The following is an 11608-nucleotide window of genomic DNA, read 5'->3' on the forward strand; positions in this document are numbered from 1 at the left end:
ACATTAATCGCTTTATATTTGTATTGTTCAATGTTGTATATGTTACATTAAAATTTTTTATTATGAAATAAAATTTTGGGTTTGTATTACTGTACACATAGATTCGAAAAAGTTGTCAAAAAACAAATATATAACAAATAAATGTTATCAAAGGCAAGATAAGTTACTTTTCTACCAAACTGGATATATTTTTTGTATTTTTATTCAATGTAACATTTTTATTCATCTCGAAAACCATACAGTGTTTACCGATGTATTTGTAAATTCAAGATGGCGTCTGACTCCCTCTTTAAAACGATAAGTTTGGGAAAAGGTGTTATAAATAAAAAACTGGATAAAATACTGTTAAAAACTCGCTCAATATATGTTACCGTGACATAGCTTGACATATATTCGGCGGGTTTTTAATAGTATTTTGTATAGTGTTTTTATTTTCCCAAACTTACCGTGTTTAAGAGGGAGTGAGGCGCCATCTTGAATTTTCCAATACATCGGTAAACACTATGTTTTTCGAGCTGAATAAACATGTTACATTGAATAAAAACACGAAAAATATATCCAGTTTGGTAGAAAAGTAACTTATCTTGCTTTTGATAACATTTATTTGTTATATATTTGTTTTTTGACAACTTTTTCGAATCTATGTGTACAGTAATACAAACCCAAAATTGCTACACTAGTTTATCAGAATTTTTGTAGGAATTTTTGACACCCCTAACACGAAACTGTGAATAAAATATAAAAATCTCGTAATTTCTCTTTTAAAAGTGGGTTGTTTATTTTCTTTATGGATTATACTTCCAAAATAAACTTTTAAAGTTGTTTTAAAAGTAATAGACATATTTTTTTTAAAAACAGTAATGAATTTTACGAACTCAATATTTTTCAATTTTTAAACTTTAAAAATCTATCAAAAATTTTCTATTCATTCTATTTTTTACGATATTTTCAGGGTCAATGTGACATTTATGCTCTTTCCAATAAACCGAATATAATATTTTAGACAAACATTTTTTTAAATTCACGCCCCCCCCCCATTTTCAAGTGTCTATTAAAAAGTAAATAATTAATTTAGTCACCAAAGTTTTATATATCACAAATTGAAGAGGAAAAGTCAATAAATAATATATTCAATTTTAAACCACGTTTTTTTTTTTGTTTTGTTTTTTTTTTGTTTTTTTAATCAAACCTTGGTCTATGCTCCTTTAATTGAAAAAACAATTAGGTCTTGAATTACATTTTTCGAGTAGTTACAAGCTTGGAAAGACAGGGGGCGAATAATTCAGGCCTCCAATTTTGAAATGTCAATAAATAATATATTCAAATTTTAAAAAAAAAGTAGTGTTTTTTAAAAATTTACCTGTAAAGTTTGAAGTTTAAAACCCTTTTTTTTTTTAAAACACATTGTTTGTGTTGTAGACCCAATAGTAATTCCCCCATCCAGTCTTCCTCCCACTCCTCTCCCATAACCCTACTTCCGGTTTCGGGCTCACCGCCAAGCAGTTCCGGTTTGTAAGACTAGAAAATAAACGTGTTTCATTCCAGTCTCTCAGCGTTCTAGTTAATCACTAATCATCAGCCCATGCAAATAATACAACATGGTGTTAGAAGTGGTTAAATGTAACTAGATATCTACGGTTATAGGAGAGAGAAAAATTTAAACAAAAAAGAGAAGAAAAAAAACGAAAACCAATCGACCCATCAGTCCACGTGCGAACGCGACATAGGAACTCAAAAACGTTGTATCATCACGGTGTAGAGTGAACTAACGAAATACACGCGTCAACTGAATAACTGAATAACAAGGAAATAAACGAAGTCACAGACTGAGGAATAAAAGTAATAAAAAAAACACAAATAAAGACAAGACACGACACAAGGTAGGCGATTCGCTATTGTTATTATTTTTTATAAAAGCAAACAAATACCATACGCCAATCAGACACTTTTATAAATAAAAAAAAATTCTTATTTCTTCAGGTGCTAATTCCTTATCAACAATGGCTTGTCAAATACCGCCCCCTTCTATGGATTGGCAGAGTAATAATTAAGCAAAAGATTTTGATAGATTCGTTCGACAGGTCATGTTGCACTTTAACGGACCCCTCAAGGATGTAAGTGAGGACGTAAAAGTTAATTATCTGTTATTGTGGTCAGAGATTGAAGGACAGGATCTGAGTGACACATTTCAGTTTGAGGAAAGTGAAACACGTAATGTAGAAAATTATATTAAGAAATTTCGTGCATATATAGAGCCAAGATCAAACTTCCGCGTCTCGAGGTATCAGCTTTTACAGTGTCGACAACAACCTGATGAACCAGCCCACGCATTTCTTAAACGATTAAGGCAGATATTGAAACAATGCGAGTACGAGTCCCCCGTTGAAAAAACTCTTCTGGTAGATATTTTCATTTTTGGACTGAACAATAAGTCCACACAAAAATCCTTACTTAAGGAAGGATATAATCTCAACATCGCAGAAGCACTACATGTTGCAGAGACAGAAGAAGCAACATCGAAACAGGTAGAGGCAATACAAAACACGCATAGTGTCCCACAATTTTCCGAGGAAAAACCACAAGATGCCCATGCAATAAAGGCTGGGAAAGAATATTATAACAAATGCTATTTTTGTGGGAAAAGCCATTACAGAGGCGAATGCACAGCAAAAGGGAAAACTTGTGGGAAGTGCAGGAAGACGGGACATTTTGTAGTCGCTTGCCGCACCAGAGACGCAAAAGATTCAACTTGGAAACAAGACAGGCCCCCAAGAGCAACAAGAAACCCAAGAAACAGAAACACCCATAATATTACAATGCAGAGCGATGAGGAAGATGACCACTCACCAACAGAGGTATATTTCCATACCATATCAGGGCCAAAAATAACAAAATCCCATGTCCCAGCAGATGCTAGAGAGGCATATGCAGACTTGAGAATAGGGAACAAAAAATCACAAATAAAAATAAATGCGAAGGTGGACACAGGAGCCATGAGCAACCTTATCCCATGGGAGTGTTACAAACAACTCAAACATGTGCAACTTCTAAACACTCCAATCAAACTATTTGCCTTCGGTGGTGTTCCAATCGACCAAGTGGGTATATGTCACCTAGGAGTCAGATATGGCGACAAATTTACGAGTGCCAACTTCCACGTGGTAAAAAGCAGGGGACTCGCACTACTTGGCCTCCAGACTTCTAGAAAACTGGAACTAGTTACCCTTAATTGTACAATAGGGACCAATACAGTGGAGCATAACCACACCGATTCAACTGCAGCAACGCATGCAAAACCAGAAGGATATGAAAGAAAGAAAGCGCATACTGAGAGAGTTTTCTGACGTGTTCAAGGGCATCGGGTGCCTGCCAGGGGAATACAGCATTAAGATTGACCCGTCAATACCTCCAGTAATACACTCACCCCGGCGGGTGCCAATAGCTTTAAAAGAGAAATTCAAAGCAGAGCTAGACTCCCTTGTAGCCCAGGATATAATAACTCCCGTAACAAAACCGACATCCTGGGTCAACTCCTTTGTGTGTGTCACAAAACCCAATGGATCTGTCAGGCTATGCATGGATCCTAAAGATCTAAACAAGGCGGTGTTGCGACCACATTTTGTCACACCGACATTTGAAGAAATCATCTCCAGACTCCATGGAACAAAATGGTTCTCAATAGTCGACGTGAAATCTGGCTACTGGAACATGAAACTGGATAAGAAATCAAGAGAACTAACCACTTTCATCACTCCTGAAGGACGCTATATGTTCAAGCGCTTCCCATGGGAGTTAAGAGCGCACAAGACGAATTTCAGCGAGCTATGTTTGATGCCTTTGGAGACATCAAGAATGTTCTCTCAATATCAGATGACACTGTTATTGTCGGATTTGAGGAGGATGGCAGCGATCATGACAAAGCGCTCAAGGAACTACTAGAAAGAGCTCGGTCTAAGAACTGCAAGTTCAACACAGAAACTGGTGCTACCAGATCAGGCTGTCTACTGACTTCCTGAGATGAAACGCACCTACATAGATGTCTTTGTTTTTTTATTCCCTTTTGCAAAACTTAGTCATGTTCTGCGAAAACAAAAACAAAAACAACATTCTCCTCCCCTTCCCCTCCCTCGTTTTCTTTTTCCTTCACCTCCTCACCCCTTTTTTCTTTTTTTTTTTTTTTTTTTTTTTTTTTTTTGCCTAGTTGGTAGGGCGATAGAACATACCAACTGCCCCCCTGCAGAGGGTAAAAATCCTTCAATGGGACCACCAGTTGACCGTTGGTGGCAACCCGTAATGCATTAAGAACGGGATCCTGGTGGTTGAGTGGAACATGCCTAGGAAATAATAACATGATACTACAACACACCACTTTGGCCCTTACTAGGCTAGACGGGAGGTTGGATAGGCCCGATCCAATCAATCGGTTGGTCATGACAAGCACTAATTCAGACAATCCAAACAAAAACACACTAACACTCAACATAAACAATAAACTGAGTTAATAAGCGATGGCTGAAGGGTCAATCAAGCTGGGAAAAAGGTAACCATCAGGAATAATAAAAATACAGGGAAATCCCATACTTGGGTGGGCATAACCATATATTGTGAATGCTTGGAAACCTCCCCATGTTTGAGTATACCAGCTATGTAGCCCTGGAGAACCGAGGCGAATGGGATTTACCCCCTCATAGTTCTTCCCCATAAGGGGCTCCGAGGAGGGTGGGGAGCATGGCTGATGAATTTTTCAAAAATTATTATGAATGCCAAAAAATCCAAGAGACCACACACAGAAATAGACTCTGACAGCGACAATGAAGATACAAACTTTCCAAGATTCATCGTGCTAGAAGCAACGTCTAATATACCGTTAACTAAAATGTCACCCTTCATTATCCAAAAGGTAATATCAAGCAAAATAACACCTAAAAATGTCAAAAAATTAAGGAATGGTACCATATTGGTAGAAGTACAAAATAAAAAACAGGCCAAAACTCTACTTCAACTACAAAAATTGCATGAAACAAACATCAAAGCTTATCCACACCAAACACTAAACTACTCCAAAGGAGTCATAAAAAACCAGGAAATCTCCGTCTGCACAACAGAAGAAATCAAAACAGAACTAAAAAACCAAGGGGTCACAGATGTAAAAAGAATCACATTTAAAAAAAAAGGAGAGGTAATATATACAAACACTTATATATTAACATTCAATTATCCTCAAATACCAGAGACCATCAATATAGGTTATGAAAGAACGAAAATAGAACAATACATTCCAAAACCTTTACAATGCTACAACTGCCAAAAGTTTGGACATAATAAAGACCAATGTCTAAGATTCTTCACATGTGGAAACTGCAGTGAAAAAAACCCAGACCACGATGAAGAAGACTGTCCAAATAAAACCAAATGCACAAACTGTCAAGAAGAGCACCACTCTCACTCAAAACAGTGCAAAATATATAAGCAAGAGAAAGAAATAATAACAATCAAATATCAAAAAAATATAACCTTCCAAGAAGCCCGCAAAGAAGTCACAAATCGCACCAAAAACTCATATGCCACAATAACCCAACAAGCAAACAAAATGTACAACTACAATGAACTAAACCTTGCTCCAGAAATTGCAAACCTAGCAAAAGAACTAAAGAACATACTTGAAGAATTAAAATCTTTTTTATCAGAACTGAAAATAAATTCTAACAGCCAAATAAAAGTCAGAAACGAACAACCCAGTATAAAAGAAAACGAAACAAAGGAAATCAGAAAAACTTCCATCAATATTGAGGAATCAATCTCTAAAGAAATGAAACCTCCTCAATTATCAAAACGTGAAAGATCCAAGTCACTAACAAGGACAAAAACAGATGTTAAAAATAAACACACAACAACAGAAAAAATGGAAATAGAACAGAACAACAAAAAAACTACCCCCCAAAAACAAAATGACAAACAAAAAACAGAATTAGTATTAATTGAAAATGAAAATAAATTTGAACTAGTTGAAACTGGTAGCCAAAAAAGACAGTCAAGACAAAGTAAATCTAAAAGTCCCAGACCAAAACCCAAAAAAAGCCTCTCACCAGAAACAAGAAACAGACCATCCACTTCCAAAAGAAACACCCAAACTAACATCGAAACTATGGACGTAGACATAAACACCAACAGTCCAAAACCAAAAGAAAATATAAACCATGACTAACAAAATCCTACAGTGGAACATAAGAGGATTAAAAATTAATATCGAAGAAATGCAAATACTTATCAAATCCTTATGTCCTGCAATAATTTGCCTACAGGAAACACACTTAAAAGAAAATGACAAAATTAACATAAAACACTACTCAATATACAACCACATAAACAAATTATCATGCAAAGCCACCGGTGGATCATCAATACTGATAAACGAAAACATTCCACACAGCAAAGTGAACTTAAAAACAAATATGCAAGCTGTTGCAATAACTGCAACACTACACAAAACAGTAACCCTATGCTCACTCTATATACCACCAAATGAAACAATAAACGAAACAGAATTAAACAATATAATCAAACAACTACCTAAACCTTTTCTACTGTTGGGAGACTTCAATAGTCACAATATATGGTGGGGCAGTAAAAAAAACAACAAAAGAGGCCAAACCATAGAAAAAATAATTAACCAAAATGATCTATGCCTACTCAACAACAAAGAGAATACATATATGCACCCACCAACGGGAACCCTATCAGCAATCGATATAACACTATGTGACCCAACTATATACATGGATTATAGCTGGAGAACACATAAGGATACATGCGGAAGTGACCACTTCCCAATCATAATAGAAAACGAGAATCCCAAGCCAGAAGACAAAACACCCCGCTGGAATTTACAAAAGGCAAATTGGGAAAATTTCCAAAATACATGTCAATACAGATTAATACCTGAAGCGAATCCTGACTTAGAACACATCACATATTTCAGCAACACCCTACTCACAATAGCCGAGGAGAACATACCAAAAAGTTCCACTACTACAAAATATAACAAACCCTGGTACAATAAAGAATGCAAAGAAGCTATAAGAACCAGACGTGCAAACCTAAGGAAATTCAAAAACAGTCCAACGAAAGAAAATTTGGACACCTATAAAAACAGCAAAGCCAAAGCACGGAAAACTATCAAAGAATCAAAACGGAACTCGTGGAAAGACTATGTAACAAAAATTAATCAAAACACAAAACCCAAAAAAGTATGGGAGATGGTCAGAAAAATAGCAGGAAAAAATACAAAGAACCCCATTAAACACCTTATATGCGACAACACAAAGATTACCGACAAACAAAATATCGCAAATAAATTAGCAGAACAATTCTCAATGAACTCATCATCAAAAAACCAAAATAAAAAATTCCAAGCTATAAAGAAAAATGAAGAAAAAATAAAAATAAACTTCAAATCAAAAAATGAAGAAAACTACAATCAATTATTCAACAGTGCAGAACTAGAGGAGGCAATAAACAAATCTCCCGATACAGCAGTCGGCCCCGACGAGATCCATTATCAATTCCTCAAAAAACTACCAAAACCATCACTGGACTACTTATTACAAATTTACAATGAGATATGGATAACTAACAACATTCCAAAAAACTGGAAGCAGGCAACAGTAATCCCAATACCCAAACCAAAAAAAGACCATACAAACCCAACAAACTACCGACCCATTGCACTAACTAGTTGTTTGTGCAAAACTTTTGAGAGAATGATTAACGAAAGGTTAAATTGGTACTTGGAAAGCAAAAATCTAATTACAGAAAGCCAGTCGGGTTTCAGGAAAAATAGAAGCCCCACCGATCACTTAATAAAACTGGAAACACGCATAAGAGAAGCATTTGCAAAAAAAGAACATCTAATAGCAATTTTTTTTGACATGCAAAAGGCGTATGACACCGCTTGGAAATACGGAATCCAAAAAGACCTGTATGAACTAGGACTTAGGGGTAGAATGCCAGAAATTATCAGAAATTTCTTAACAAATAGAAACTTCCAAGTACGGATGGACAACACTTATTCAGTCCAAAAAGATCAAGAAATGGGGGTCCCCCAAGGCAGTATCCTGTCTGTCACCCTCTTCAACATTAAAATAAACAATATCATAAAAAACATAGACCCAGGAATTGAAAACGCCCTATACGTGGACGACCTACTTATATACTACCAATCTAAATATATACAAACAGCCGAACGCAAACTACAACTCTGTCTGAATAAAATAAACAAATGGGCCATAGAAAATGGATTTACATTCTCAGAGGAAAAAACTAAATGCATCCACTTTTGCAAATTACGAAAATTCCACCACGACCCCAACCTGAAACTGGATAACAAGAACATCCCACTCACCGACCAACATAAATATTTAGGTATTATATTCGATAAAAAATTGAACTTTATACCGCATATAAAATATTTAAAAGCAAAATGCCAAAAGACAATGCAATTGATCAAAGTCCTAGCACACACCGATTGGGGTGCAGACAAAGTCACATTATTGAAATTATACCAAACTCTAATCAGATCTAAAATGGACTATGGATGCTTCATCTATGGAGCAGCAAGGAAGTCCTACATAAAAGAACTAAATACAATCCATCATCAAGGATTAAGATTAGCCTTGGGAGCATTTAGAACCTCTCCAGTAGAAAGCCTCTATATAGAGGCCCATGAGCCTCCACTGATTCTAAGACGACAGAAGTTAGCGCTACAATATTACCTAAAGCTGGTATCGTGTCCAACAAATCCTGCATACCAATGTACCCTCCACCCACAATACACACATCTCTTCAACAAGAAAGAAAATATCATCAAGCCCTACAGCCTCCGGATAAAAAACCTTCTCACAGAAGCCCAAATGGACATTACAAAAATACATAAATATAACAAATCAAAAACTCCACCCTGGATGATCAAACAACCACACATAATATTAAAATTAAATAAATATCCCAAAACGAAAACCCACCCATCAACCTTCCATGAAGAACTACTTATCATCCAGAATACATACAAAGAATATACACAAATTTACACTGACGGATCAAAAGATGGAGATAAAGTAGGATGCGCAGCCATCCACAAAAAAATAAAACTAAAGAAAAGGCTCCCAAACGAATCTTCTATTTTCAGCGCAGAAGCAACAGCCATAGATTCGGCACTGAATATAATAACCAATGATGACCATCAAAAATATATCATATTTACTGACTCACTTTCAATACTCATATCTCTAAAAGAAAAAAAAATGACAAACCCACTTATTACAAAATTGCTAAACAAAATAGATGCCATAACCATGAAAAAAAACATTATCTTTTGCTGGATACCAAGCCATATCGGCATATACATGAATGAACAAGCAGATAAGGCAGCAAAGGAAACTCTGCAACAAAACCACATAAGTGGAAAAATCCCCTATACAGACCTAAAGACTAAAATAAACACATTTTTGAAGAGAAAATGGCAAGAAAACTGGAGCTCATGCACCAAAAACAAACTATTCCAAATAACACCAAATATTGGAACGAGAAACACCAAAAAGTTAACAAGAAAGGAAGAGGTAGTAATGACCAGACTGCGAATAGGTCACACTCACATCACCCACTCACATCTACTAAAAGGGGAGGAGACACCAAACTGTATAACGTGTCAAGAACCCTACACAATACACCATATACTGACAAACTGCATTGACCTTGAACAAATCCGAACAAAGTATTACCAAGAAAAAAATCTGAAAACAATATTAAACAAGATTGATCCCCAAAAAATTATCAATTTTCTGAAAGAAACTAAAATATACTCAAAAATATAAGGAAAGACCCCCCCCCCCAAAAAAAAGAAAAACCTTAAGAAGAACAAACCAATATTTAACACAACATAACGAACCTTTCGGCATTAAACGACCCCAAAGTGGTTGATATGCCGTAAAACAGAACAAACAAACAAACAAACAATCAACACAGAAAAGTTAGTGGTCCGCGCACAAGAAATTTCTATTTTTGGACATGTCATATCAAGGGATGGAGTGCAACCAGACCCAAAGAAGATAGAAGCGATCGTTCAGATGAAACCACCAAAAGATGAAAAACAACTAACAAGCTTTCTTGGGCTAGCAAATTACTTGAACAAATTTTCACCACATCTGGCAATGCTGACCAAGCCGCTCCGAGACCTTCTGTCGACAAAAACGCAGTTCATCTGGACAGAACAGGAACAGATGGCATTCAACAACATAAAAGAGGAAATAGGAAAAGCAATTGTGCTCAAATATTTTGACCCAAAAGCGCCAATCAGTATACAAGTAGACGCATCATCAGCTGGACTGGGTGCAGCCCTCATTCAAAATGGAATGCCAGTCGCTCTAGCAAGCAAAACCCTGTCAGGGCCAGAAACAAGATACTCCAACATAGAACGTAAAATGCTAGCAGTTGTCTTTGGATTGGAGAAATTTCATCACTATGTATGGGGCCAAGCAGTGACAATACAAACAGATCACAAACCACTAGAATCAATAGCCTTAAAGAATCTGGCTAATGCACCACCAAGGCTAGCAAGAATGTTACTCAAAATCCAGGACTATGACTTCGCAGTTAAATACAATCCAGGAAAGTCTGTCCCAATAGCCGACTGCATGTCCGGGGTATCACCAACACCAGGAGAACCAATCAGAGATGTAGACATCAACATACATCTACTTAACGCACACCTCAATGCATCTCCAACTCGCCTGCAAGATATCAAGGCAAAAACATTCAAGGAACCAGTACTACAAGAGCTCACCAACACCGTTATGTCGGGATGGCCAGCAAATAGATCCAACTGCCACCCTCATATACAAGCTTTCTGGAAGTATAGCGACGAAATTGGACTCCAGGATGGGATACTCCTTAAAGGCAATAAAATAATTATACCTCTCTCACTTCAATCAGACATCCTACAACAACTACATTCGTCCCACCAAGGGATAGAGAAAACACGTTTACTGGCTCGAACAGCAGTTTTCTGGGTCGGTATCAACAAGGACATAGAAGAACTAATTAGAGACTGTTCTACATGTCAGAAGTACCAAACCAGTATCCCATCAGAAACACTACACCAGCATGAAACCCCGTCTAACCCATGGCAGTATATCAGTACAGACATCTTTGCTATGGAAGATAAGGAATTCTTACTAATGGGAGACCATTACAGCCGCAGCCCATTCATACGGCGTCTCCACTTTATATATATATATATATATATATATATATATATATATATTCCTGGATATGACCTTCAACTATCTCCGATGGTAAGGACCCAGCTTGCGGGCTTTGGGGAGTATGGAGCTACCCCTTAATTTCCATTGCCCCCAGGTCCACTTTGATCCGGAGCGGTAGTACCTGTTAGGGTACCACCCAACTATTGGTTAAATAGAAATCGGCTTGAAAAAAACCCCAATATATTCTATTAAACAAAATATTCTTCAAAATCACTGGATTCGGCATTAAATATCCTGAAAATATGCCGTAAAACAAAAACAACCAACCAACCAACCAACCAATATATATA

Source organism: Euprymna scolopes, chromosome 46 (genome assembly GCF_053919585.1).
Source record: "Euprymna scolopes isolate OS-2025 chromosome 46, ASM5391958v1, whole genome shotgun sequence".
Lineage (NCBI taxonomy): Eukaryota > Metazoa > Mollusca > Cephalopoda > Sepiida > Sepiolidae > Euprymna > Euprymna scolopes.